Source organism: Protopterus annectens, chromosome 2.part0, assembly GCF_019279795.1.
Source record: "Protopterus annectens isolate FY-2018-M chromosome 2.part0, PAN1.0, whole genome shotgun sequence".
NCBI classification, from domain to species: domain Eukaryota; kingdom Metazoa; phylum Chordata; order Ceratodontiformes; family Protopteridae; genus Protopterus; species Protopterus annectens.
This window is the reverse complement of record NC_056728.1, coordinates 641,431,407-641,458,859: the sequence shown is the minus strand read 5'-3', so window position 1 is coordinate 641,458,859 and position 27,453 is coordinate 641,431,407.

Genomic DNA, 27,453 nt, shown 5'->3' with positions numbered 1-27,453 from the left:
GTTGATTCTAACAGACAACACAACTGTCATGTGGTACATCAACAAGCAAGGGGGAACACATTCTTATCCTCTATGCAGGCAAGCAATGATTTTATGGGAGACTGCGCTAAGCTTGCAACTAACTCTTCAGGCAAGGTTTCTGCCGGAGCACAGAACTCCTTAGCAGATGTGTTAAGCAGACAAATCATGGATCCCCACGAGTGGAAACTGGATCTTCATGTATTTCAAAATTGACAGTGTCATGGGGAACTCCAGACATAGATCTGTTCGCTTCTCCACTAAACCACCAGCTGCCACAGTATTGCACAAAGGGGTTTCATCACACAGCTTGGAAAGTGGATGCTCTGTCTTTCAGTTGGAAAAACCTTCATGTGTATGCCTTTCCTCCTCTGCCTCTTCTTCCAAAGGTACTATTAAAGGTCAGACAAGACAGGCCAAGGATGATTTTGATAGCTCCAGATTGGCCTCGGCAACACTGGTACCCACTACTACGGAGTCTGGTAAGGAAGCCTCCATGGCCTTTACCTCTGATTCCTCATCTGTTATCTCAGAAGGATGGTCATCTGCTCAATGTCAAGCTTCACTCTCTTCATCTAACAGCCTGGCATCTTCTGTGTTGACACACAGCAGGTCTCAACTTCCTCAACAAGTTTTAAATGTGATTATGGAAGCTAGAAGACCTAGTACAAGGAAAGTGTACGCAGAAAAATGGAAGAGATTTTTATTTTGGAGTACAGCAAAGAATTTGCAGGTTTCGAGCCTAATTTAAGTGTGGCTCTTCAATACCTTACTGAGTTATTGGACAAAGGTTTGTCCTTCTCTTCCATTAAGATTCATGCTGCAGCAATTTCAGCTCACTATGATTGTGACCCACCATTGTTTTCGCATCCTTTGTTCAAGCAGTTTCTTAGAGGGGCAAAGAATATAAGACCCCACGTAGAGCTCCTACTCCTGCTTGGGATCTCAATTTTGTGTTGGAAAAACTTACTCTACAACCTTTGAGCCTGCGGCTACTGCTGAATTGAAATACTTGTCATGGAAGACTGCTTTTCTGTTGGCTATTACTTCTGCAAGAAGGGTGTCTGAGTTGCAGGCCCTTATGGCAGTAGAGCCATTTCTGATTTTCCATAAGGATAGGGTATCAATACGCACTAATCCTTCCTTTATGCCTAAGGTGGTTTCTAGTGTGGCTTTAAACCAAACTATTCATTTGCCTACTTTTTATGCAGACCCCCAAAATAAAGGGGAAAAGATTTTGCACACTTTAGATGTACACAGGCAATTGCGTTATTATTTGAGCAGGACTAAGGATTTTAGGCAGTCTCAGCAGTTGTTTGTTTCTTTTGCTTTGAGTTCACAGGGCAAGCCTGTGTCAAAACAAACTATTTCTAGGTGGATTGGCTTTTGCATTGCATTTTGTTATTCCCATCATGGCAAGGAGATTCCAGCTGGGATTAGGCCTCATTCCACTAGGGCTACTGCCACTTCAACAGCATTTCTAAGGGGTGGCAACTAAGGATATTTTGGAAGCAGCTACTTGGAGTTCAGTGCATACTTTCTCTAAGCATTATCACCTTCCTATCTACTCTAAGTCTAGGGCTGGTTTTGCCACAGCTGTTTTACAAGGCATGTTGTCAGCTCCTACTTCTTTATGATTTGCCAGCCTCCCTTACCTCTGCTTTGGGATTCTACCCAATAGTTAGGACTGCAGCAATGGAAAACGAAGAACATAGTACAGTTTTGTACCTACCATAAATGTAGATGTTCGAGGATTCCATTGCTGCAGTCCAATTTACCCTCCCTCCTTCTCCTCTGTGTTTAGGGGTGGTTGTGTAGGTGAGTTTACATGCTTATATTTTTGTATATATTCTTGTATATATTGTACATGTTTTTGGTGCAGGTATTTTGGGCCTTGTCTTTTTAGGGTCTTCTGACATCTGGGGCAAGAAAAGACTGAGGATATGACGCCGGTCATGCGCATTAGTACCCTGACGTACTGACGTCAGTCTAATGCGCCCTGACCGACGTCAGCCTTATACTCTGGTATTCGGGCCGACGGGACGCGGACTATACCCAGTAGTTAGGACTGCAGCAATGGAATCCTCGAACATCTACATTTATGGTAGGTACAAAACTGTACTTTTCCCATCACCCAAGAACCCTGGGACACCCTATTTCCAAGCAAACTATTTCCTCCTGGATCTCAAAAACTATTTCCTTTTGCTAAACAGCCTATGGTAAAAGGCTTCCCTTACCAGTGAAGGCACACTCCACTAGGGTTATGTCCTCCTCTGGGGGTTTCTTTAAAGGCTTGGATACAGCTGCCATTTTAGAGGCGACCACTTGGTCATCTGTCCACACTTTAACCAAACATTACAAATTGGATGTCATTTCCAGGTCCAGAGCAGGATTTGACAGGGCCACTCTGCATGGCTTTGTGGAAAATGTCTCTCTTTCCCCCTCCCAGTCCTTAACAGCATGAGGTTTTGCACTCCCTCATATAATGGATACAGCAGCATATGAATAGAAGGACATAGTATGCTTGTGTAAAATCTTACCATAACCATAGATGTCCTGCTCTACTATATGCTGCTGTATAGTTTCCCACCCTGCCTTACCCTTGACGCTTGCCTGACCCCTGAGTACCCACTCCATAGTCGCTGGTGCCCCATGGCATTCAGTTCTGAGATAGGTGCGTGCTGACATCCGCTTTATACCCAACGTCCGTTTATGGCAGACCTATGCTGATTGATGTAGGCCATCACACATACCTTCACAGTAGCATTTATCTTTTGTAAAATGACCAGACCTATGAGTCAACCAGAGGCAGACTCCCTCATGTAATGGATACAGCAGCATATAGAAGAGAAGGACATCTATGGTTATGGTAAGCTTTTACACAAACATACTTTCTTTGGAGGCTTTCTAGTCTGGCCTGTCTACATCTTTGGTATCCCCCCGCTGATGCACTTGTCAGCCTGGTATCAAGCAGGGCTTGGAAGGATCTGGACATAGTAGAACCTATCCCCAAGCATGCAGACAAAATCCTCAGTGCTCCCCCTTACCGACCCCATTGGACTAAAGGAATCCCAGTAGATGCCATGTTTTTTGTGACAGCCACTAAGAAAGCTCCTCTGTCCATCCCCCTAACAGGGAGTCTAGGGCTATGGACAGAATCTGTAAGAGAGTTTACACCTCATCTATCTCCACATTACGAGCCTTAAACTACCCTTCCCATTTTACTAGGCTACAGAGGAATTTAATCAAAGAACTCTCTAGCTTCGTCCCAGAATCCATGTCTGATGAGGAGAGGAAATCCTTCACCTCCATATTGGCCACTCTGCAATCAATTTCCAAAGCATCCATGAGGTTAATCTCCCATATGTCGGAGGGTACCTCAAGGGCCGCCGGTTCCCGCATTGCCATTAGACACCATGCCTGAATGCGACTGTGTGACTTTGTTGAACCTTTCAAGGCATCTTTCGTCAATGCTGGTTTTGATGGATCATTTTTGTTTGGGCCCACTATTAGAGGCACACTCTTCTGTAGCGAGTAAGATGGAAACACCCTGTCCATCATCAGAATCCATTTTTCTACCCTCCCAAAGATCCTTTTCCAGGGAACAGTGGGGGGGGGGGGGGGGACTGTGGTTCAAGAAATCTTTGGGTAATTTTCAGAAGTCTCAGGGAGAATATCCCCCCCCCAGAGGCAGAGGGGGAAAAGGTTACAATGGTGGACAGCACCCACATGGCAGAGGCAGTCCACAAAAATGAAGGGTCTCTAGATTCTTTCTCAGACAGGCCCTTTCAGCGCTCCTGAGAGGTTGACTGCCTGTTCTCCTATGGAGGCAGTTGAGCGGTGCTTATCCTTGCACCCAGAAGCCTGGCTAGGCATCACAAAAGTTTGTTTGAAAATGGATGACTGGATATGCTCAGTGGACCTCAAGGATGTGTACTACCACATCAGGATTGACAGGCGCTCTAGAGTACCTATGCTTCAGGCTGGGAGCTAGTCATTTTCAGTTCAGAGCGCTTCCCTTTGGTCTCACCACAGCCCCCAGGGTGTTCACCAAATGCATGGTGGTAGTTGCAGCTCATCTCTGACTGCAAGGATTCCATGTTTTTATGTACAAAGATGACTGGCTGCTAACCGCTCCAACCAAGCATCTGCTCACTGGGGCCAGGGACTATCTGTACAACTAGTTCCAACCTTGGGCATAACAATCAACATGCAAAAGTCTCAGCTTCAGCCAGTTCAGAGCATAGATTTCATAGGGGCTCCTTTCGATATGACCAAGACCTTGGCCTTCCTTACTCCAGACAAGATTTCAAACCTAAGACTACATACCAGACAGATTTTGGCAATCCTGGTTCCTCCAGCCAAACTAGCACTCAGGGCCCTGGGTTCCATGGCTGCCACCACAACTCTGTTAACCAGTAGCACACCTACACATGAGAATTATGCAGTGGATCTTAGCAGTGCAGTGGTCACTACTTCAACACCCCCTCAGCTATCCAATCAAGCTATGAGTGTGCAAGGATTCTCTCCTGTGGTGGATTCACTCTCTGGATGTTCTTCAAGGATGCCCCATTGTTCTTCCTCCCCAAAGCACCACATTGACCATGGATGCCTCCCAGGTGGGGTGCGGGGGCATTTCCTGGGTCGGACAGTCCAAGGCATGTGGACATCACAGGAGACCAACCTGCATACCAATGTGCTGGAGATGAGAGCAGTCCTTTTAGCTTTGCAGGCATTTCACAGCTTCCTTCCTGCAGGGATTATTGCGATAAAAATGGACAATTTGTTGATAGTTTGGTACCTTAAACAAGGGGGAAATGGATTCTATCCCCTGTGCTGAGAAGCAGTGAGAGTGTGGCAGTGGGTGATCTCTATCAACAGCTTTCTGATTGCAATGCACATTCTGGGGGAGCACAACATTCTAGCAGACAAGCTCAGCAGAGTCTTACTGATGCCTCACAAATGGTCTCTGAATCAGTGGTGAACATGATCGTCCACAAATGGGGTCAACCTTGCCGCAATCTCTTTGCATCTCCCCACAAGTGCAGCAGGTTCTTTGGCTTGATCCCTCCTCAGGGGCAGTCACCCAGGGATGCTGTGGTCCATGCTTGGCCACCCTAATTACTTTATGCCTTTCCTCCTCTACCCATGATCCTCATTGCCCCCCTTTGGCCTTGGCAAATCTGGTTCACTTTCCTTTGGTCTCATCTGATTTGCCCTCCATGGACACTCGAACCACATCCAGATCTGCTATCCCATCCATCAGGACAAATGTATCCCGATCTCCCAGGTCTGAAACTAACTGCATGGTTTCTTAATTCCAGTGATGGCTAGATCTGCCAGGCTTTCATCCCCAGTCCAAAGCATTCTGATCTTCTCCTACAAATCTTTGACTAGAATTTACAAGAGCAAATGGAAAAGATTTTCTAGTTGGGATAAACCGCAGAAATTAGATCCTTTCACCAGTCCTGTTCCAGCAGTCCTAAATTTCCTTGCTCATATTTTCTATGAGAGGGCCATTCATTCTACTGTAAAAGTACAATTGGCAGCCATTTTGAGTTTTCATATCAGAGCAAATGCATCATCTTTGGCCTCATCAAAATTGTGCAAGGCTTTTCTTAGAGGGACTTATCTTCTTCATCCTCCTCTTAAAGATCCAACACACACCTCCTTGCGATCGAACTATGATTTTACAGGCTCTGGTTCATCCTTCTTTTGAACCCTCAGCCAAAGTAGATTTGAAATTCTTATGGAAGACTGTTTTTTTCTGGTTGCTATTACTTCTGCAAGAAGAGTATCTAAATAGCCTTACTTAATTTTTCACAAGGACAGTGACATTACGTACTAATCCATCCTTTCTACAAAAATTTGTGACTGAGAACAATATAAACCAATCTATCAGCTTACCAGTCTTTTTTTCCTAATTTCCAAAACAAAGGGGAATATACTCTTCATCTGCTGGATGTTCACAGAAAGTTGTGTTTTTATTTAGACAGAACTAAATCTTTCAGAAAATCTGGTCAGCTTTTTGTATCTTTTTTTGGATGCCATAAAAGGTAAACCAGTTGCTAAGACCACTTTGGCTAAATGGTTAAGGGACTGCATTTCATTTGTTTATGAATCCAAAAGTGTTTCTCTGTCTCAGCAAGTCAGTGCTCGTTCTACTAGATCAATGGCAACTTCTTAAGCTTTTTAGACTAAAGTTTCAATTGATATTTGTTTAGCTGCCTCCTGGTCTATTTCTCATACCTTCATTTCCCACTACAAACTGGACATTGTTTCTAGAAATAGGGCTGCTTTTGGTTCTGCAGTCCTCTGGAATAACCTTCCACGAAGGCCACCCAAGGTTATTGTAGCTGGGGACTCTGTCCCACAGGTCTAAGAAGAATGAAAATGGCATCATCAGATAAAGAACTTATGTACTTGCCATAACGTTGTTTCATTCTTCCTCGAACTTCCTGCCTTCCTTCTTTCATCCCTTTAGTGAATGACCTGACAGATATGCTTGTAGGAACCCCTGCTCCTTGTTGAGCTCCTGTTCTTTCTCTATTCATTGTTGGTAACTTTAAGAATTGATGTACATTGCATATATTATGGTATAATTGGTAAACATGGTAGCAGCAAACTCGATCTGAGGTAACCAGGGGGGAGTGAGGCATTGTGGGTAGAGGAGGAGCTCGAGCTTTGGAGCTTAAGCTTTTGGAAGTGGCCAAGCTGGATCCGAGGTCAGATCTCAAAGCACAGGTCAAGGAGGAATGAAAAAGGACAACACCAGTGGAATGTTAGGGTAAGTACATAACTTATTTTTTAAAACTACTTTTTTTAGCTGAAAAATGTGTTTATTTTACTTTTTGAGCCAAGTGTGTTCTCTGGTTCAATCCTCGGCTGGGGTGCCTTCTGTGCGGAGTCTGCATGTCCTCCCTGTGGTTGTGTGGGTTTCCTCCGGGTGCTCCGGTTTCCTCCCACATCCCAAAGACATTCTGTAGGTGGATTGGACATTCTAAATTGGCCCTAGGTGCGAGTGTGTGGGTACCTTCTGTGGAAGGTTGGGCGCTGGGCTGGCAACTCGACACCATAAAACTCCACTGCCAATCATGAGTGGACAGGTGATCTGCTGTGGCGACCCCTAACCGGGAAAAGCCGAAAGAAGTCGTCATCTGGCAAAGTGCATTAAAGTGCTTTTACTGTGTTTTTATTTGGAAAAAGTGACTTTTTACAATTATAAATTTTTACCAGGCTGTCCTGCTTGTTTTCCCTGAGAAAGAGGCTCCATTTCCAGATTAACATTGGAACAAACTACTGGTCCCATGGTCAGTCCTTTTTCCAGCCACAAAAAAAAAAGTTTTAAGCAAACAGCCTTTGCCACCACAGCAAGCTAGCTATCTTTGCTCAGCTGCAAGTGGGTAACTGCTGTAGGAAAGCCGTTTCCTCAAGCCCACTCCTCTTTTACCTTGGATCCTTCCAGTATAACACCTACAGCCACTGTGGATCAGGTGTTGGCCACATCCTCTCTGCTGTTGGAGTCCCCTCCATGGGCAAGGTAGAGCCACTCTTGTTGGTCCTGGAAGAAAGAGCAGGGAAGTCTTCCCTGTTTGAGAGTAATGTGCCCATCCCTGGGGCAACTGCTGCCATTAACAACCCTGTGGTGACTCTCTGCCAACCCAGGCAGCAGTGATTATCCATTATTTTGGAAATGGCCAGGAGTAATTAACACAAGCTTCCTCACAGATTGGATCTGCTCACAAAAGAACAGGGGTGTTGGCTACACCTCTACCCCAAACCACTTCAACTAACTGCCTAAATGATAGGGTCTTAATTATCTTCAGGCACCTGTCTACTGAGGATGTGTAGCATGTACTAATGGAGGCAAGAAAGCCTGCTACTAGAAAATCATGTCTAGCAATTGGAAAAGGTTTTCTAGTTGGTTCCAACAACATAACCAGAACCCTTTCAGAGCTAGTGTTTCTCTGGCTTTACAGTGTTTGTGTGAGTTGCTATCATATGGTATTTCTTACTCCTCCATCAAGGTTCATTTTTCTGCTATTTCAGCATATCTTGTCTATGGACCCCCTTCTTTCATTGCATTCATATATGAAAATGTATTTGAAAGGGATTTTGCATAAAAGACCGCCAAAAAAAAAAATAAATGGTGGCTCCTCTTGGGGATCTTAGTTTTGATTTAGAGAAGCTAACACTTACTACATTTGAACAAGCTCAGCAGGCTAACTTGAGGCTCTTGACTTAGAAAATGGTTTTACTGATTGCTGTGACCTCTAGAAAAGAGTATCTGAGTATATGATGAGTCACCATTATCTCATTTTCTAGAGAAACTTTGTTTCTTTGAGAACTAATCCTTCGTTTGTGCCTAAAGTGGTATCAGAGTTTACTGTAAGCCAAATTAACCATCTCGTTTTTCTTTTCTGAACCCAAAAATGAGGGGGGAGAGGATACGCCACACATTGGATGTCCACAGACAACTCGGGTGCTATCTTAACAGTTCAACATCTTTAAGATCTTCAAATCAGTTGTTCATGTCTTGTGAAATGAAGAAGAGAAAATCTGTGTGTGAGCAGACTGTTTCCAAATGGTTGTCTCAAGCTATTAATGTTTATTTTCACTATAACAAAACTATTCCAGGCAGGGTCAAAGCTATCAGGATCTTGGCTTCTTTTATGGCTTTTTAGAAAGGGGTTGGCTTCTAGAAATATTCTAGAAGCAGCAGCTTGGACATCTGTATATACATTTATAAAGCAGTACAAGCTTAATTTTTTCTGTAGGTTTAGCTCATGCTTTGCTATGATTGTTCTCTTGGGGCTTCTGAACCCTATCCCTTCCATCTCCCAAATGTTGTAAGCTAGAGTAATATACCATATAGCTAAGGCTACTGCAGCAGTGATCAATATGGTGAGCATGGAACAGTTGTGCAAGTAAACTTAACATAACAGTAGATGTTTGAATGATCACTGCTGCAGTAGCCCCCCCCCCTTTTTGAGTCTGTTGTTTTACCAGGGTGTGTATGTACATATGTTTGTACTCCTAGCTATGTCCTCTCAGTCCCCCTCTCTCAGTTGGCATGAAAGCTCTGAGGTGCTTGCCGCCCAAACATGTCTTTTTATGGTGCCGAGTATATGGAAAGTGCCCTGAAGCTTTGGAAGCTGGCCAGCTGTTATATTGTTGGCAAAATATAACCCATATTGCTAAGGCTACTGCAGTAGTGATCATTTGAACATCTGCTGTTAGGTAAGATTACTTTCCTAACTGAACTAATTTGATATTAAAATTATATTACAATATATGGCATTTGACATGTTTATCTTGGGATGTGTAAGAAACAAGCTTCAATATTTTACTTTTGATGTTTGAAATATTTGAAATGATTGTAACTGGAGAACAGCATATGATACAGTTTCTGACCTATATATATTTTAAAAACCAAACACCTGGATTCAAGCGTAATCGGAAAAGTGTAACTCAATAACCAGCGAGAGTAAAAAAAAAACAAATTTATTGTAAGTGCTTTCGAAGGGGTCTTTGCCCCAACTTCTTCAGACAAATAACACTCCATAGACCTCGCCTTATATACAAAACCAATTTACATAAACCTATGCATTTCCATGTTTAAAACTCATGTTCATCTACTAAAAGCTTTTAGCTTCAAAATACTTTTAATTGATCCATACTCATTTAACCCTGGTGGAATGTGAGCTGAAGTTCGAATTTGCCACATTAATTAATTCTCTTGTAGCTTCAGCTGCCACGGTCCACCTCTCATCTCACACTTCACTTGTATTACAGTGTAAGAAAACTTATGATCTGGATTCTCATTTATATGTTTTGCCAATGCATTTGTGCTATCCCCTCTATTAATACAGTATTGATGCTCATATATTCTCTGTTTAATTTTCCTTTCTGTTTTTCCAATGTAGTATAATGGGCATACCTCACAACATGCGACATACACCACCCCCTTAGAATCACAATTACTTCCCATTAATTACATATGGCTTATCCCTAATCCTTACTTGGTTGCCCAATTTTATAAATTTAAATTGCGAACAGGCTCCACACTTTCCCATACCTATAGCCTTCTTAATATTCTTCTTTTTCTCAAGCAGGCATTTTAGGTTTGCACCCCTTATAGGTAAAACCTGGTTTTAAACCCAATACCTTACTCAAGCCATTATCTTCCACAATGATTGTCCAGTTTTTAATGAAAATGTCCTTTATCTTCTTATAATCGATGGAATAAGTAAATAAAAAATTAAGATTCAGGATTTTAGTTTGAGATGTCATACTTGCACTATCCTGTTCTAATATTAATACAGAGGTATTATTGTTACTATTAAATAGTAAAGGTCTAAAGTGCCCTGAACATCTCTTAGCATTCACTTCCAATATGATTTCCCTTACAAATACCTCTGGATAGGCCCTTCTAATAAACATTGATTTCAATATTTCACATTCTTTCATGAAATCAATGTTGTCAGATACCATCCTTGCCACCCTCACCATCTGTCCCTTAACCACAGCCTTCTTCTGGTGGTAAGGGTGGCTACTAGAAAAATTCAAGAAGGCATTCGAATAAGTGGGTTTCCTATAAATCACAGTTTTATATTTAGTATTAATCCCGTCGTTAATTAATGTAACATCAAGGAAATTGATGCTATCATGCCCTATATTGTGTAAATTCCAGAAAATCCGTCATAGTTGATATACTTGAAATGAAAGTCCCAATAAGGCTTTCATCCCCTTTCCAAATAAGACACATATCCTGGTAACTAGTGTACCATATGACAGTTTCCTGGAACATATCATTATTAAACAATAAAGTTTGTTCCCATTGCGCCATTACGCAATTTGCAAAACTTCCACCACAGGGTGACCCCATAGCCACACCTGTGGTTTGAAGAAAAAAATGACCATTAAACATCATGTAATTATTAGTTAGGACTAAGTCTAACAATGTTTCTACTAAATGGATGTTATTTTCTTCCACTTTTTTTGAAAACATAAATTCCCTAGTCCATGCTATCCCCAAGGCTTGTGGGATCACTGTGTACAAATCTTTTACATCGATTGTAAGGAAAATATAATTTTCATTATATTCAAGTTTGTTTATATTCTCTAAAAAAAACTCCAGGAATCCCTACAAATTTGAAGCTCATCTTTAATAAGCGGTTTAAGAATGTTGTCGATACATTTAGTGCAGGCATATGTTATTGACCCTCTACCATCAACTATGGGTCTAAATGGTGGGTTCACATAACTTTTGTGCAACTTGGGAGACCCAAATAACACAGGAATTTTTGGGGCAGTCATTAATATATACTGACACATATCTATATTAATCACTCCTTCCAAAAAATAAATCAATCGTGCCCTTAATTCTTTTGTAGGCTGCATTAATCTCATTAATACTTGCATGTTTATATACATCTGTGGATAAATAATCATCCATTCTTCTATCATACTCACTTTGGTCTGTAAAAACCAAACCACTTCCCTTATCTGGTTTCATAACACTGATGTTACATTGATTTAATAAATCAATAAATTCCATTTCCCTCTTACTAATGTTCATTTTTGTTTTTTCGCTAATGTGCAATTCACTTATCATTGCTCTTAAATCTATTTCACACATTTTTTCAAAGGTACTTAATGTCCCATGTAAGGGAGGGTTAAACACACTAGATACCCTCAAGGTGTTTGTGAGTGAAGAATTCATTCCCATTAAGGTAGCCAGGTTTAACTGTACAAACAGTTTTAGGTCAATAATAGTTCTGACCACATCAACACTTCTATCTGGGACAAAGGACAATCCCTTAGCAAAACCATTTCCTGCTCTATTGTTAAAATTGTAAAGTTAAATATTTAAGTCCCCTTGTGTACTTAGAAGGATTTGTGGTCCTTCTTGGTCAACAACTATCATCTCCTTCGCTGATTGCGACGATTCTTCCTCTGACCCTGGTTCTTGTTGTTGTTTTGATTGTTGTGCCTTACTTTGCGGTCCCTTTGAAAATCCTGCTGGTTGTTCAGTTCATTGTTATTTATCTGCTCTTGTCACACACTATTGTCCTGAACATTATTGTTCATTATTCTTTCACTGCGGCGTAATGCTGGTGTGTTTACAGTTTCATTAGCTGCAGTTTGATCTATTTTTGTATTCTGCTAGTTTCTTTTTCATTACAACAGAGAATGACAAACAGTTTAGATCCACCACCTTACTTGAAGATATAAAAATGTTCTGATAGATAACAAACCTGAGGGGGGGGGGGGGTTTGATATTAATGACCAAGATAGTATTTGCTATGCATATATAATGCATATTTAACTCTAAATTGATTTCATATTCAGTTAACTGAAAGAGATGACTTGCAATTTGGCAGAATCATTGAATATGTAACCAAACATATTGTACAGTTTCTTATGCTACGGCAAGGAGTGTTAAATGATGCAGCTCAAAACTGATAAAAGAATTGTGATGAGTACATGTCCTGAACTGAATATGTGTATAGTAACAGAGAGATCTATCAAGAGGAAGCAGGAAGAGCTGAAACATGAGAAAAAGCAGATTCTGTCTACCAACAGAGTATGTGACAAGAACATTGGAGACTCTTATAGAAATGAGCTGAAAGTACTTTGCTTTTAGGTTCATATGAAACTACTTGGCCAGTTGCCCTTGTGGGCCATTTTAGATCTAACCAATTTCCCTCAAAGGTGGGAAACTCTGTACCTTGTCTGTAAGGAAAGCACCTTAAGTATTATGCCAACCCCAGCCTCTTTTTATAGGTACTTCACCATTACTTGTAAATATTTTCTAGTAGTATAAAAATAGATCATTAGTTGGCTGTGGCTTAATAACAGTATATATTACTTTAGTTTCCTACTTGTGTCAGATGTGATTTTCTACCTTGCCTCCATAACAGCAAGTAGTATGTTTGTTCATGTGAATTTCTTCATGAATAAAACAAGTATTTGTATCAGTACAGATCTGCATCACTCATAAAATCTAAGTGGGGAGGAATTCTCAAGACATCCTTATTTACCTGGAACTGTTTGGGTACACAGTAGTAATGCAATTTAAATTGTGTAGCTGTGCAATTTCATAGGCCCATAGGAGAGAACTAGGCTAACAGCTTATGTTCCCTTACAAGCCTAACCGATATAATCCAATTTTACCCAATACATGACCCCTAGGGGCAAAAAGATAGCATGGATTTCTGCCTATGCCTTGAGTACCTTACAGACCTCACCTGAAATTAAGGGACATAGGTGCTACTCCAGGTATGAATTTATGATTCCCCATCCATTGACCCAAACTGCATTTGAAGATGGCCAGAGAAGGGCTCTTATTAATTTGAATATGAAGCCTGTTGCAAAGAGGGGGCAATATCTGAGACACATCTGCCTCTTCAGCATGTTCCTAAATGGAAAAAAGCAACACAAAAGGGATTCTGATAAATGTAAAAGCTTTAAGTGAATAAAAGATGTTAAGTTGTCTATCTCGCCTTCATTCTTGCTGGATGGGTTCGGAGCCGACCTCGGCTCCGACTCGGCCACTCTAAAAGCTCGAGAGTTGGTTCCACCGGCTCGAGGCTCCCCTTATATCCCACAATGCTAGGCGTGAGTTACCTCAGATCTCGTTTGCCGCTACAGCTATCGAGGTGTTGTTTTTCTACCGGCTCAGGTCAGTTGTTTAATCAGTCTATTTAAACTTGTTTAAATCCCCTTTTCTGAACTTAGTTTTTCATATTTCCCTTAGTTTAGTGTATTTCATCCAAACTTCTTCCATTATTCCCATCTTTTTCCCTCAAGAACTTATAAGTTCTTCCCTTAGGCCTTCGGGCCCTGCTATCCCTAAGTGGAGTGTTTGTGTTTTGTTAGGGATATTTTTTATACCTAAGCTAACTAACTAATTTTTAATTAGTATAATCTAGTTAACTTTCTTCATAGTGTAATCGGTGTGTGTGTGTTCTGTGTGTTGGTTACACTTTGTCCTTGATAATGTCCATGATCCAAAGGTCTCAGGCTTCAAGAAGTGTGACTCGTGCTGTCAGAAAATGTCTCTGACAGACGGTCACACTTCTTGTGTTTACTGCCTGGGACCTTTACACCTGCAGGACTCTTGTGCTGTATGCCATGGTTTCAGCCCCAGAGTCCTGCAGGAAAGAAAAATAAACTTATTTTGAGAGGTTTACTTAAGCCTGAGGGTTCCCTTACTGTTACTCGGCAAACCCTCTAAGGCTTCTAGGTCCTCGGCTCCAGCTCCTGAGTCGAGGCCTAAGCCTTCAAACCTCCTTCTACATCGGCTCCGGCTGGAGCCGATGAGTCTCAGACTGCAGCTTCTGTGGTTTCCTCGGCTCCGGCTGGAGCCGAGGTATTGGAAATTCCTGTGTCGGCTCCGACTAGACCTTCGGAGCCGACATCTAGAAAGAGGTCCAGGTCACCGTCCCTTGGCTCCGTTCATTCGGCTCCAGCATCTCCCTTGCTGTCTGAATGGAGCCATAGATCTCACTCCTCTAGGTCATCGAGGCTTTCGGACCATGACCTTCAGAGGGTAGTGAGTCAACTTCTTAAGTCCGAGGCACTGGCCCAAATGCTTCAGAGCCCGACTCAGTCGATGCCTGACCCTGTTCCTCATTATGTTCCTCCTCCGACTCCTTTGAGCTCGGAGCCGGGGCGTTTCGGAACCGAGACTGTGGTAGCGTCGGAGCCGATACAAATGTCTTCGGCTCCGTCGTCGGCTCCGATTTCTTCCTTAGAAGAATCTCGGCGCCGGACTTCCCTCGTCGGCTCCGAGGGGGTGAGTGGCATCGGACCCTTGTCCGACCCCGCTCTCCCTCTCGGTGCTTCGGCGTTGGTGAGTTCGGTTCCGACATCGGCCTCGGAGCCATCACTGTCGGTGCCGAGGGAGGTTTTCAGCTTCTCGGAGCGGGGACCTCTGGCTCTGCCTGACAGGTGCGGAGTGTGTTGGAACCTGGTTCAACTCCACAGTCGGCTCCGTCCGCCCCTCCCTCTTCGGTGCCTCAGGTCAAGTCTACTCACTCCCTCATCCCAGACCGCAGAGAGCCAGCTCCTCAGGAATCCCCTGTGGGGATCTCATCCTCTTCCGAGGCCTCTCCTGAATTGGCAGAAGAGCCCCCTCGGAAGAGAAAGTCTAAGAGGAAACACATAGACTCACCTGAGTCCGTCACCTCTGACACAGATTTAGAGGATTCCGAGGGTTCCCCCCGTTCCCCTTCTGAAGATGTCTCCTTTGCAGACATTCTAGAAATCCTCAAACAGAGGGGAAATTGGCCAGCCCTCAGCCCTTCGGAGGATGAATCTGTGTATCTTGAGGCGTTTGGCTCTCACCCTTCCACCTCCTGGGTGTCTCCCCCCTTTGACCCCCTCATGCAGGTGGTAGCAAAAAAGGCATGGACGGCTCCTGATTCAGTGGACCCCACTCCCAGGAGACCCTCAAAATTTATCACGGCACCAGCAGATAAACAATTTCTGACCAAGGGAGTTTCTGTGGATGCTATGGTGGTTGCTGCTGCCACTAAGAAGGAACTAGCTGATCCTTCAGTGCCTGTCCATCCACCTAACAAGGAATCTAGGTCTATGGACAGGTGTGGGAAGCGGATGTTCTCGTCAGCGACCTTTGCAATGCGTTCGCTGAACTACCTATGCCATTTTACTCGTCTTCAAAGGGACTTGATCAAAGAAGTGAGTGACATGTTGAAGGATCCTACAGCTGCGGGTTTTCAGGACAAGATGAACACTCAGCTGGCTACCCTGAACTCCATAGCTAACTCCTCCATGCGCCTCTTTTCATATGCGGCTGATGGAGTGAGCAGGGCCGCAGGGACAGGTGTGGCCTTACGCAGGCATGCCTGGATGCGGCTATGCAACTTTGCGGACCCCTTTAAAACGTCGTTCACTAATTCCCCATTTGATGGATCATCTCTTCTTGGTCCTCAAGTGAAAGAAACCTTGACTAGGTGCGAGACGGATGGCAAGACTCTTTCTGCCGTCGGAGTCCGTTTTTCTACTCCTTCTAGGCCTTACCCCAAAGGCCAGAAAAGTGGGAAAATGTGGTTCCATAAACAATCTCAAGGGACTTCGCCTGACGCACAGAGTCGGTTCCCGCCAGAGGCAGAGGGGAACAACAATGGTAGACGCCGCCCTAGAGGCAGGGGGGGTCCGCAGAACCAGGGCAATCGAGAAACTTTCTCCGATAAGCCCTTTCAGCATCCCTGAGGTGTTGCCCGACTGTCCACCTTCGGAGGCAGTCGGGGGAAGATTGTCACTGTACCCAGAAGCCTGGCTATCCCTAACTCAAGACAAGTGGGTACAGTCCATCATTTCCGAAGGCTATTCCATTCCCTTTGTTCACATTCCAAACCAGTCAAAAAAATCCCTTCCAGATGTTCCACCCACTCAAAGGGATCTTGCAGCTTTGGAAATTTCAAAGCTACTTACAAAAAGAGCAATTCAGCCAGTTCCAGCAGACCAGCAAGGATCCGGAATCTACTCCAGGTTCTTTTTAGTTCCAAAGAAAACAGGGGACTGGAGACCAATTTTGGATCACAGTATCTTGAACAAGTCTGTCAAGAAAACAAGATTTCTGATGGTCACGCTTACAGTCCATCCTTCCCTATTGGGAAGAAAAACTGGATGTGCTCTATAGACCTTCAGGATGCGTACTATCATATAAAATGAACAGACGCTCCAGAAGATTCCTCCGCTTCAGGCTGGGAACCAGTCATTTTCAATTCAGAGCCCTGCCCTTTGGACTCACCACTGCCCCCGGTGTTTACCAAATGCATGGCAGTGGGAGCTTCGCACGTGAGACGCCAAGGATTACAGGTGTTTACATATTTGGACGACTGGCTCCTCACAGCTCCCACCAAGCATCTTCTTCTAATGGCCAGGACTACACCTTTCGCATTTGTCAAAATTAGGCATTTCAATAAATTGCGAAAAGTCTGTTTTGTCGCCTTGTCGTTATTACCTTCATAGGCGCAATTCTAGACACAGTCAACATGTCTGCAGGCTAACAGATCAGAGAATAACAGACATACACAAACTGGTCTCGCTCCTCTTCAGCAGCAACAGAGTCAAAGCCAGGTTAGTTCTGAAAGTATTGGGGATTATGGCGGCTGCCATACCTCTGCTTCCATTAGCCAGATTCCACATGAGAATCCTTCAATGGATGCTCTTCACACAATGGTCATACCAGCAACTTCCGATGTCCCACACCATTATGATTACGCAAACATGCAGGAATCATCTTCTGTGGTGGATGTCTTCCGCTCAGCTCTTCTTGGGAAGATCCTTTGTTCCTCCCCCTCCGGTTGCTACTCTGACAACGGACGCCTCCCTGATCGGGTGGGGGGGGCATTATCAGGGCAGAACTGTCCAGGGCACATGGCAACCAGACGAATGCCACTTGCACATAAATGTTCTAGAGATGAGAGCAGTGCTTTTAGCGTTGCAAGCCCTTCAAGACTCTCTTCCCTTGGGAACGATAGCAATCCAGACAGACAATATGTCTGTAGTGTGGTATATCAACAAACAAGGCGGAACCAGGTCCTATCCCTATGTCGAGAAGCACTCAGACTGTGGCAATGGGCGATTTCTTCTCAGCGGTTTCTGATAGCAACGCACATAACCAGGAAGTCCAATCAAATCGCGGACAAGTTGAGCAGAGCTATCCTCATGCCTCACGAGTGGTCTCTGAAAGATTCTATTGTGAGAAAATTTTTCTCAAGTGGGGTCAGCCTTGCTGCGACCTTTTGCTACTCCCCAAAACAGCAAGTGCAAAGATTATTTCACCCTATTCCCGCTACCAGGCCAGCCCAGCAGAGACGCTCTAGTCCAAGTTTGGCCCCGGGACTTCTGTATGCATTTCCTCCCTTCCCACTAATCTCTCAAGTGATACAGAAAGCTATCGCTCCGAAGGCCTCCTTGATCCTCATTGCTCCTTACTGGCCTCGACAGGTTTGGTTCCCCTTTCTACATCAATTTCTGTTGGAGCAACCTTGGCATCTGGACCTAGTTCCAGATCTTTTGATCCATCAGTCGGGTCAGTTTCATCGCTCCCTCCCCTCTCTGAACCTCACTGCTTGGTTCCTCTAATTCCAACCTTAGCCAGGCTTCCTCAGATATCTCACGCTGTTCGAGATATTTTGATAGCTTCCCATAAATCTTCCACTCGAAAGATTTATCTGAGTAAGTGGAAACGTTTCTATTGGGCTCAAGGAAGGGACATAGATCCTTTCACGGCTTCCATCCAAATAGTCCTTGATTTTCTAGCTGAACTCTTCCATGCAGGTTCATCTCCTTCTACTCTTAAAGTTCAATTGGCAGCTGTTTCTAACTTTCATGTGGGCGTCTCAGAGTCTGCCATAATGTCCCACAAGCTTTGCAAAGCCTTTTTGAAGGGAGTTTTTCTACTCAGACCTCCTATAAGAAATCCTCTTCCTCCTTGGGACCTAAATTTAGTTCTCAGTTCCTTGATTCTCCCCCCTTTCGAACCTGCAGCTTCATGTTCTTTAAAATTGCTATCATGGAAGACTCTTTCTGGTAGCTATTACTTCAGCTAGAAGAGTTTCAGAACTTCATGCACTCAGCTGTCGACCTCCTTATCTGTCGTTCCATAAGGACAGGGTATCCTTACGAACCAACCCGTCCTTTTTACCTAAAATAGCCTCGTCTAACCTAAATCAAAGCATTGACCTCCCTGTGTTTTTTCCAGAATATTCTAATAGGTCTGAACAAAAATTGCATTGGCTAGATGTTCATCGTCAGTTAAGGTACTATTTGGATAGAACCAAACAATTCAGAAAATCTGACCAGCTGTTTGTCTCTTATGCAGAAGGCAGAAAGGGACTTTCTGTTTCTAAGGTATCGCTATCTAGATGGCTAACATCTCTAATTTCCATTGTCTATGAAATAAGACACCAAAAGCTACCTAACAAACCTAAAGCCCATTCCACCAGAGCTTTGGCTACTTCTATAGCCTTCCAAGACAGACTGCCTATAGACACCATTTGTGCAGCAGCTACTTGGGCTACTCCTCACACTTTCATTTCACATTATAAGTTGGATTTAGCTTCTAGGCATAGAGCTAATTTTGGTTCCACTGTGCTCAAGAGTCTGTTCCATTAGGCCACCCGGGACAAGGTGCTAGGGACGCGGTCCCATCCAGCAAGAATGAAGGCGAGATAGACAACTTAACATATAGAAGATTTGTTCTTACCATAACGTTCCATGTTAGTTGTCTTCTCGCCTTCTTCGTGTCCCACCCTCCTTCCCCCTGGCCTGGACAGACCTAGAGGAGTTTGATTGTGACCTCTCTTTCTACCACCTCTTTACTATAGGTATATGCTCTGCTGTGCATATTTTCCTGGATCAGGCTGTAGGTCACCCTTCTCTTCTCCCTTGTTTATAGAGGTGGACTTTGTTTCCAGTTATTCTGGTACTATTATTAGCTGGGCCTAGCTCACAAACGAGATCTGAGGTAACTCACGCCTAGCATTGTGGGATATAAGGGGAGCCTCGAGCCGGTGGAACCAACTCTCGAGCTTTTAGAGTGGCCAAGTCGGAGCCAAGGTCGGCTCCGAACCCATCCAGCAAGAAGAAGGCGAGAAGAATACAACTAACATGGAACGTTATGGTAAGAACATAACTTCTATTTCTATCTAGATGCATAAAAGTCTGCAAACACTGATGGCTAAGTGCAGTTGATGTGTTCAGCAGAACATGCTCAGACATGCAGGCCTGTGGTGAGAGTTAAAAGGTAAACTTCATTCTGTACATGACCTAGACCTGTTGCAATTTAGGAATATGGTTCTTTTGTACTCTGTACTAGTCATTCAGTTTTATGAATTCTGCTACAGGTATGACTGTGTATAAGGGACACTGCATACACCCTGGGCCTGGCATACTATATGTGTGAATACAATGTAAAGTAAAAAAGCAAAGGGTCCAGTTACATTCTAGGAGACCACTAAAATGAAAAGTACTAGTATTAGATACATAGTTACCAGAAAGATGTTAGAAGGATTTGTTAGCTAAGCAGTTTGAAAAACACTTCTGTAGTGTTATCCCTAAAGGTATGATTTGAGAGGCATTGAATGATTAAGTTTTGATTAATAGTTTTGAATGCTTGTTTTAAATCAACAAATAGTGCTCTTTTAAGTTGTCCCTTTTCACTGTTCAAGAACATTTTCTAGAAAAGAGTAGGTTGCTCTTGTGATGTAATTTTATTTTTAAAAGAAATCATGCTGTTTAACTGAAAGCAGGTCATATAAATAAATATATAACTATATATATATATATATATATATATATATATATATATATATATATATATATATATATGTGTGTGTGTATGTATTTATAAATGTGTTTGGCTGTAGATATGCTTTCTAGTATTTTAGCAATTGGACAGATATTTCTCATTTTTACAACTGGTTTGTATTCTGTATTGGCTGGGGAGTGAATTTTTGCTAAAGATCTAAAGCATGACTGAAGGTATGTAGTATAATTCTGAAAGTAAGTGATAGACTGAAGGTGTTAGTTAACAGCAGTGCTAATATGGTTCAACCAAAATTTTGGAAAGGTTGGATGAGGTAAATGGTGTGAAGGGTAGTAAGAGTGAATATTTTTGGTAATTTTACAATCTGTTTATAATGAAAGTTTTAAAGTAAAAGTGAGGATAAATAAGCTCATATTGTTTTGGTGCTAAGTTTTGATAACTTAGCATTTAGGAAGAAAGGACAGCTTTGTGTTTCTTTCTGCATTATTACTCTGTTTTGAATTTGGGAAAATACTTTTCCTAGGTTCCTTATGCAGTGACTTTTTTGATAAAACTAAAAGATGATTTTAGATCTTTAAAAAAAAAAGAGGACTTGGTTGCATAAGTTAGAAGCTTACTTTTTTGAGTGCAGTTTTGATTAAATCTGATAATATCAGGTTCCCTTCCCCCATTGGTTGATTGTTTTTTTTGAGTGATAGAATGGTATTGATTACATTTGGTAGCATAAGACTGGCCTTTTTTCTCACGTGTCTCTGGTGTTTTCCAGTATGCCATGATATATGATTTGTGCTGCACTGCTGCTTGTAATAATTGTGTACAGAACATCCTACTCCCGGATTCTGAGCTGTAAGAAATACATCTGAATGGCACGTGAATTTATTTTCAGTGCTATATCTAGCAATTAGCGCAAACATTCCCTTAGGTGTGCGATAGGCTTATAAGTTCAAAACATGTGCATTATATTGACTTCCGTAGCAATATAGCCCATGTATATCATCTGCGTGTTGAAATTCATTCGGACACTGCATGCTGGTGTCTTAATAACCCTTGAAAATAAACAGTATATCTGATGATGTCAATCTTCATTCATTCTTGACTGATGGGTTTGGTTCTGACCTCTCGGAACCAACTCAGCCATTATACATACGCGCACCAGCCAAAAACTCTCGAGCTAAGGTTTTTCTCACAATGCCTCTCTTCCTTTTACTCCACATCTCATTTGCTGCATAGAAAATTGGATGTATCAGCTGATGCTGCCAGCTAAGTGCTTTAAAAATGTCTATTTTCATTGTCGTTTCTAGTGATAGTTGACTAAAAACTCTATTTCTTTTACTGGTACTGTGTGTGTACCTGCTTTCTGACTATTTCTACCCACCCCCCCTTTTACCTTATGGTATTTCTTATTACCATCATTGTTAACAGGCTTCCTTCCTTTCCTTCTTACCATTGGTAGTCTTCAGATACCATTGTTGGTATCCTCTTTCTTTTTTCTCTCTATATCTGTTTGGTATTTCTTCACTACCATTGTTTGTATATCTATAAAAAAAAACAAAAAAAACCTCTTTTCCTTTCTGTTTGTGACGTGTGTGCGTGTGGGTCTCAACTAATTTTGATATGGTGGAAAAACAAAATGGGACATCCAGCTTCAAACACTGTCAGGACTGTGGTAAAAAGATGCTCAATTCTGATGGGCATCTTTCTTGCGTGTACTGTTTGGGTGCCCCTCACTTGGACATAACTTGTGATATTTGTCAGGGCTTTAGCACCTGTACTCCTTAGCAGAGAGATGCAATAAGTTTATCTTAAAAGGCTTGTTGAAATGCCCCTTCAGTGAAGCCATATCTAAGGCAGAGACTTCAAAATCTCCCAAATTAGATGTGAAGAAAAGAAGCCACTCTGTGCCGACCTCTTTTACGGCACATAAAGCAAAGTCCCAAAAGCTACAGGTTCTGATGGTATCTTCAGGACCAAAAGCCAAAGCACTGAAAGTGACAGGTATCACCTTCGGCACCGAAAGTGACTCGATCTACATTGGTGCTGTCAGTCATTGAAACAACGCAAACCTCTTCAGTGCCGATGATCTCTTTGTCACAGACAATAGTTTCTGCACCACCACCACCACTCTCCTCTCATTCAGTTCTACCTTCCTCTTCCACACAACCATGGTGCTGAAAGTTGATTCAGTAATAATTCCCAGGTCTAGATATTCCCCTTCAGTAGACCCATTCTTGGCTCAACAACCAATTTCTTTCCTGGATACACCTGAGTCCCCTTCAGGAATGTTGATCCACTCTTCCAGGAGTCTCTCAGAATTGGACGTAGTCAGATTGGTGGACCAGCTTTTGGCAGCCAGAAGCCTCCCTGCACCTTCACAAACCTCTCTCCCACCAAGAACCAAGGCTTATTCTCCAAGGACTCCACCAGTTTATTCTCCTTCAACCTCCTGTCTGGGTTTGGAGCCCTCCACTTTGATGCTCCTGGTACCAGCTACCTCAGTGCCGACTGTGGACCTCGCCTCAGTGCCAGAGTCAACTTTGTAGTCTTCAGCTCCTTCGGATCTGTTGCACACCCAGGACCATGGTTTGACTGTCAATTCTGAGATCTTTGGAATGGTTCCGGTTGTTTCCATGGTGCCATCCATGGCTCTTGGAGCCATGGCAGTTTTGAACCCTCTCTTGGCTCCTGCTCTGGGTGGCAGTTCATTGGAGCAGGGTGTGACCCTGGTTCTGAGGTTGTCTTTGTCTGTTCTGGGCTCCCATCCCTCTTTGGGTGGGACTGCCTTCCAAATTATGGAGGCAGCTTTGGCCTCAGCAGGCTCCCACCCGGTTCCATTGTTGGGAGTGCCATATTTTTGTTTCCTCTGGTTGGCAGCTGTCACGTTCTGCTTTGTCTGGACAGCGGGCACAAGCGCTGCAAGACACCTCGGTTCAGGGTCCCTCCTCTTTGGAGTCATCCTCAGAACCTTGCCCTGAGGAGCCACCCATAAGAGGACATGAAAGAGGAAGCACCTAGATTCTCCAGAAGAATCAGTCACTGAAGACCCAGATTACAATGAAAGGGGAAGGGTCCACATGGTCATCTCAAAAGATGTCTCCTTTGGAGACATCCTGGAAATATTTAAACAGAGGGGTGATTGGAAGCCCTCAAACCCATCTTCTGAGAAATCTGTCTTCTTGCAAGCTCTTCATGCCCACCCATCTACTTCTTTGGTGACCCCTCCCACTGACAGTCTAGTTAAGTTGATCGTTCAGTGAGCATGGAAGGCTTCTGACTCCATAGAGCCTATTCCCTAGAGACCAGATAAGATTTTGTCAGCCCCAGAAGACCAGCTCATTGGTCTAAGGGTCCTAGCAGTGGATGTTGTGGTGGTGGTGGCCACCAAAAAGGAACTTGCCGAGGAGAGTTCAACTGTCCATCCTCCTAACCGAGAGTCCTGGATGATGGACAGATTTGGGAAGCATGTCTTTGCTTCAGTGACCTTCGCTATTCATTCCTTGAACGTCTTGGCACATTTTACTAGACTCCAAATGGATCTGATAACTGAGCTTTCAGATACCCTTGCAGGAGCCGTGTCTGACCAGGTTTGGGATAGGGTTGTCTCTCAGCTTTCCACCCTGGAGTCTATCTCAAATTCGTCCATGTTGATTATTGCTCACATAGCTAAAGGAACGTCTAGAGCAGCGGGTACAGGTGTTGCCATTATGGCATCATGCCTGGATGCGCTCGTGTGACTTCACAGAACCTTTTAAGTCTTCCTTTATCAATGCTCCTGTTGATGGTACTTCCTTGTTTGGCCTGAAAGTTAGTGACAGACTAGCCAGGTGTGAAAAAGATGTAAAGACCCTTTCTGCTGATTTTTTCACTCCACAACAACCTTACTCCAGGAATCAGTGGAGTGTAAAAATGTGGTTCAAGACAATGCAAGTGCCTTTTCGGGACACATGAGGTGAGTATTCTCCATGGGCCAGAGGGGGGAGCTCTTCTGGAAGATGCCCCCCAAGGCAGAGGAGGTCCACATAACAAGGGCTCCAGAGACTCCTTTTCTGGATAACTCTATCCCTGTTCTTGAACAGAGGCCAGATTGTTTACCTCTCGAGGCAGTCGGTGGAAGATTTTCTCTGCACCATTCAGCCTGGCTTACAATAACCTCAGATACCTGGGTGCAAAAATAATTACCAGAGGTTATCACATCCCCTTCAGTCTTTTACCAAAACCCCCAAAACAAATCCCTGATGTTTCACCCAGTCAGAGGGCTCTAGCAGCAGTAGAGATTCAAAATCTGCTTCAAAAAAGTCATCAAAGTAGTCCCACCAGACCAAATAGGATCTGGATTCTACTCGAGATTCTTTTAGTGACAAAAAGGACAGGGGACTGGAGACCAATCCTGGATCTCAGTCTGTTGAACAAATTTGTACAACAGACAAAATTCTGGATGGTCATGGTTGAGTCTGTCTTTCCCTTTCTAGAGAAGGGAGATTGGATGTGCTGTATAGATCTTCAGGATGCATATTACCACATAAAGATGGACAAGTGCTCCAGAAGATATCTCCACATCTGGCTAGGAGCCAGTCATTACCAGTTCTGAGTGCTGCCCTTTAGTCTCACCATAGCTTCCAGGGTGTTCACTAAATGCATGGCAGTCTTAGCAGCTCGTTTGAGACTACAAGGATTCTGGGTGTTTCCATATCTAGATGACTGGCTCCTCACTGCCCCCTCCAGGCAGCTACTGCTTTACACCATAGGCTCTGTTCTACATCTTGCCACAATACTAGGCATTTCAGTTAACATGGAAAAGTCACAACTGACTCCCATCCAGGATCTGGAGTTCACCAGAGAAAGAATAAATACAGTATCCAGTGTAGCCTCCCTTCCTCTCCACAGGTTGTTGAAGCTAAGATCATAAGTTCAAGTAATCATTTCCCAAAACAAAGTTCCTGCTCATCTGGTACTACAAGCTCTGGGAACCATGGCAGCAACAATAACGTTAGTTCCCCTAGCAAGGTATCACAAGAGGCTGCTTCAATGGCTCTTGGTGTCACAATAGTCAGTTCTAATGCATTCCAGTCTTGATAACAAGTCGCTGCAAAAAGGATTTATCTTGGTGGATGAAGCCAGAAGTGAATCTATGGGGTCATTCCTTTCCCCCTCTCAGCCCAAGGATATAGTGACCATGGACACTTCCCAGATAGGGTGAGGGGGGCATTTTCTGGGAAAGACTGTTCAAGGCACTTGGTCCACACAAGGCCAATTTGCACATCAGCGTCCTAGAATTGAGGGCATTGCTTTTAGTGTTGCAAGCATTCCAGTCTGTCCTACCTTCGGGGACAATTGCACTCCAATCAAAAAACATGCCCATAGTCTGGTACATCAACAAATGGGGGAACCAGGTCCTACCCACTATGTCAGGAAGCCCTCAGGATTTGGCAATGGGCTATCGCTTCCAACCACTTTCTGATAGCAACGCATATCCTGGGGAATTCCAATGTGATTGTGGATAAACTGAGCAGATGTATCCTCCTGCCTCATGAGTGGTCTCTCAATCCCAATGTAGCGATGAAGATCTTTTGTCAATGGGGTCAGCCATGCTGCGACTTGTTCATTTCTTCCATAAACCACAAATGCAGCAGCTATTTTGCACTAATCCTCCCTCGCAAGGAGTCCCCGAGAGAGACACTTCTTGATTGGCCCCCAGGACTTCCGTATGCCTTTCCCCCAGTTTCTTAGGAAAGCCCAACAGTTAAGAAGCAAAGTAATTCTCATTGCACCTTACTGGCCCCATCAAGTATGGTTCCCCTTCCTTTGGCCTCATCTGATACACCGCCCATGGACTCTGAACCTAGCTCCGGACCTACTGTCTCACCCTCAGAGCCTGGTGCATCCCAGTCTTCAAAATCTCAAGTTGACATATTGGTTCTCCAATTACAGTAAATGCCAGGCAGGATAACTTGACCTCTCCAGTGCAAAGCAAATGGAAAAGATTTTCAATTTGGGTGTGTACAAACTTCATAGACCCTTTCTCAGCATCAGTTGATAAGGTCTTGGAATATTTAGCTACCTTATTTGAAAATGGGGGCCTGTACATCTACAATTAAGGTTCATTTGACTGCCATTTCAAATTTTCATAATGGTTTTGATGACCATTCCTTGATATCTCATTGTCTATGCAAAACTTTTCTTAAAGGCACTCTGCATTTAAAACCCTCATTCAAAAACCCTGTAGTGCCATGGGATTTGACCTTAGTCTTACAATGTCTAGTTCAACAGCCCTTTGAGCCAGTAGCTACTTGTGACCTCAAGTTATCTTGGAAGACCCTCTTCCTAGTAGCTATCACATCGGCTAGGAGAATTTCAGAGTTACAGGCTTTATGTGTGAATCATCCCTATATCATTTTTCACAAGGCAAGAGTATCACACAGAACCAGTCCCACCTTCCTTCCTAAAGTGGTATCGAGTCTAATAACCAGTCCATAGACTTACCAGTCTTCTTCCCAAATTTTGCAAACAAAGGAGAATAATGTTTACATTTGTTGGACGTCCATAGACAATTACATTTTTACTTGGACAGAACAAAATCTTCTAGAAAATCAGACCAACTATTTATATCATTTTCAGGACTCAGATTGGGCAAACCTGTATCAAAGGTCACCTTGTCAAAATGGCTTAGAGACTGCATTACTTTTATATACAATCAAAATAAACTGTCAACTACAGTTACAGCTCATTTTACAAGACCTGTTTCCACTTCAGCAGTCTTTCATTCCAGGGCTTCTATGGAAGACATGTGCAGCTGAAACTTGGGCTACTTCACATACCTTTATCATATAGACATGGTCTCCAGGGGAAGAGCACACTTTGGCTCTATGGTGTTCAGGAATATCCTTCCTTATGGCCGCCCAGGATCTAAAGTAGCTGGGGACTCTGTCCTATCAGTCAAGAATGAATGAAGATTAACAACATCAGATAAAGAAGTTATGTTCTTACCATAACATTCCATCTGTGTTGTCAATCGTCATTCATTCTTGACATTCCACCCTCCTGCCCCATCCAAAGACTTCTGGAGGTTCAGACCTAGTCCTAGGATGTTATAGGGTTGCACTTTAGACAGGACTTCTGTATTTTCTTAACTG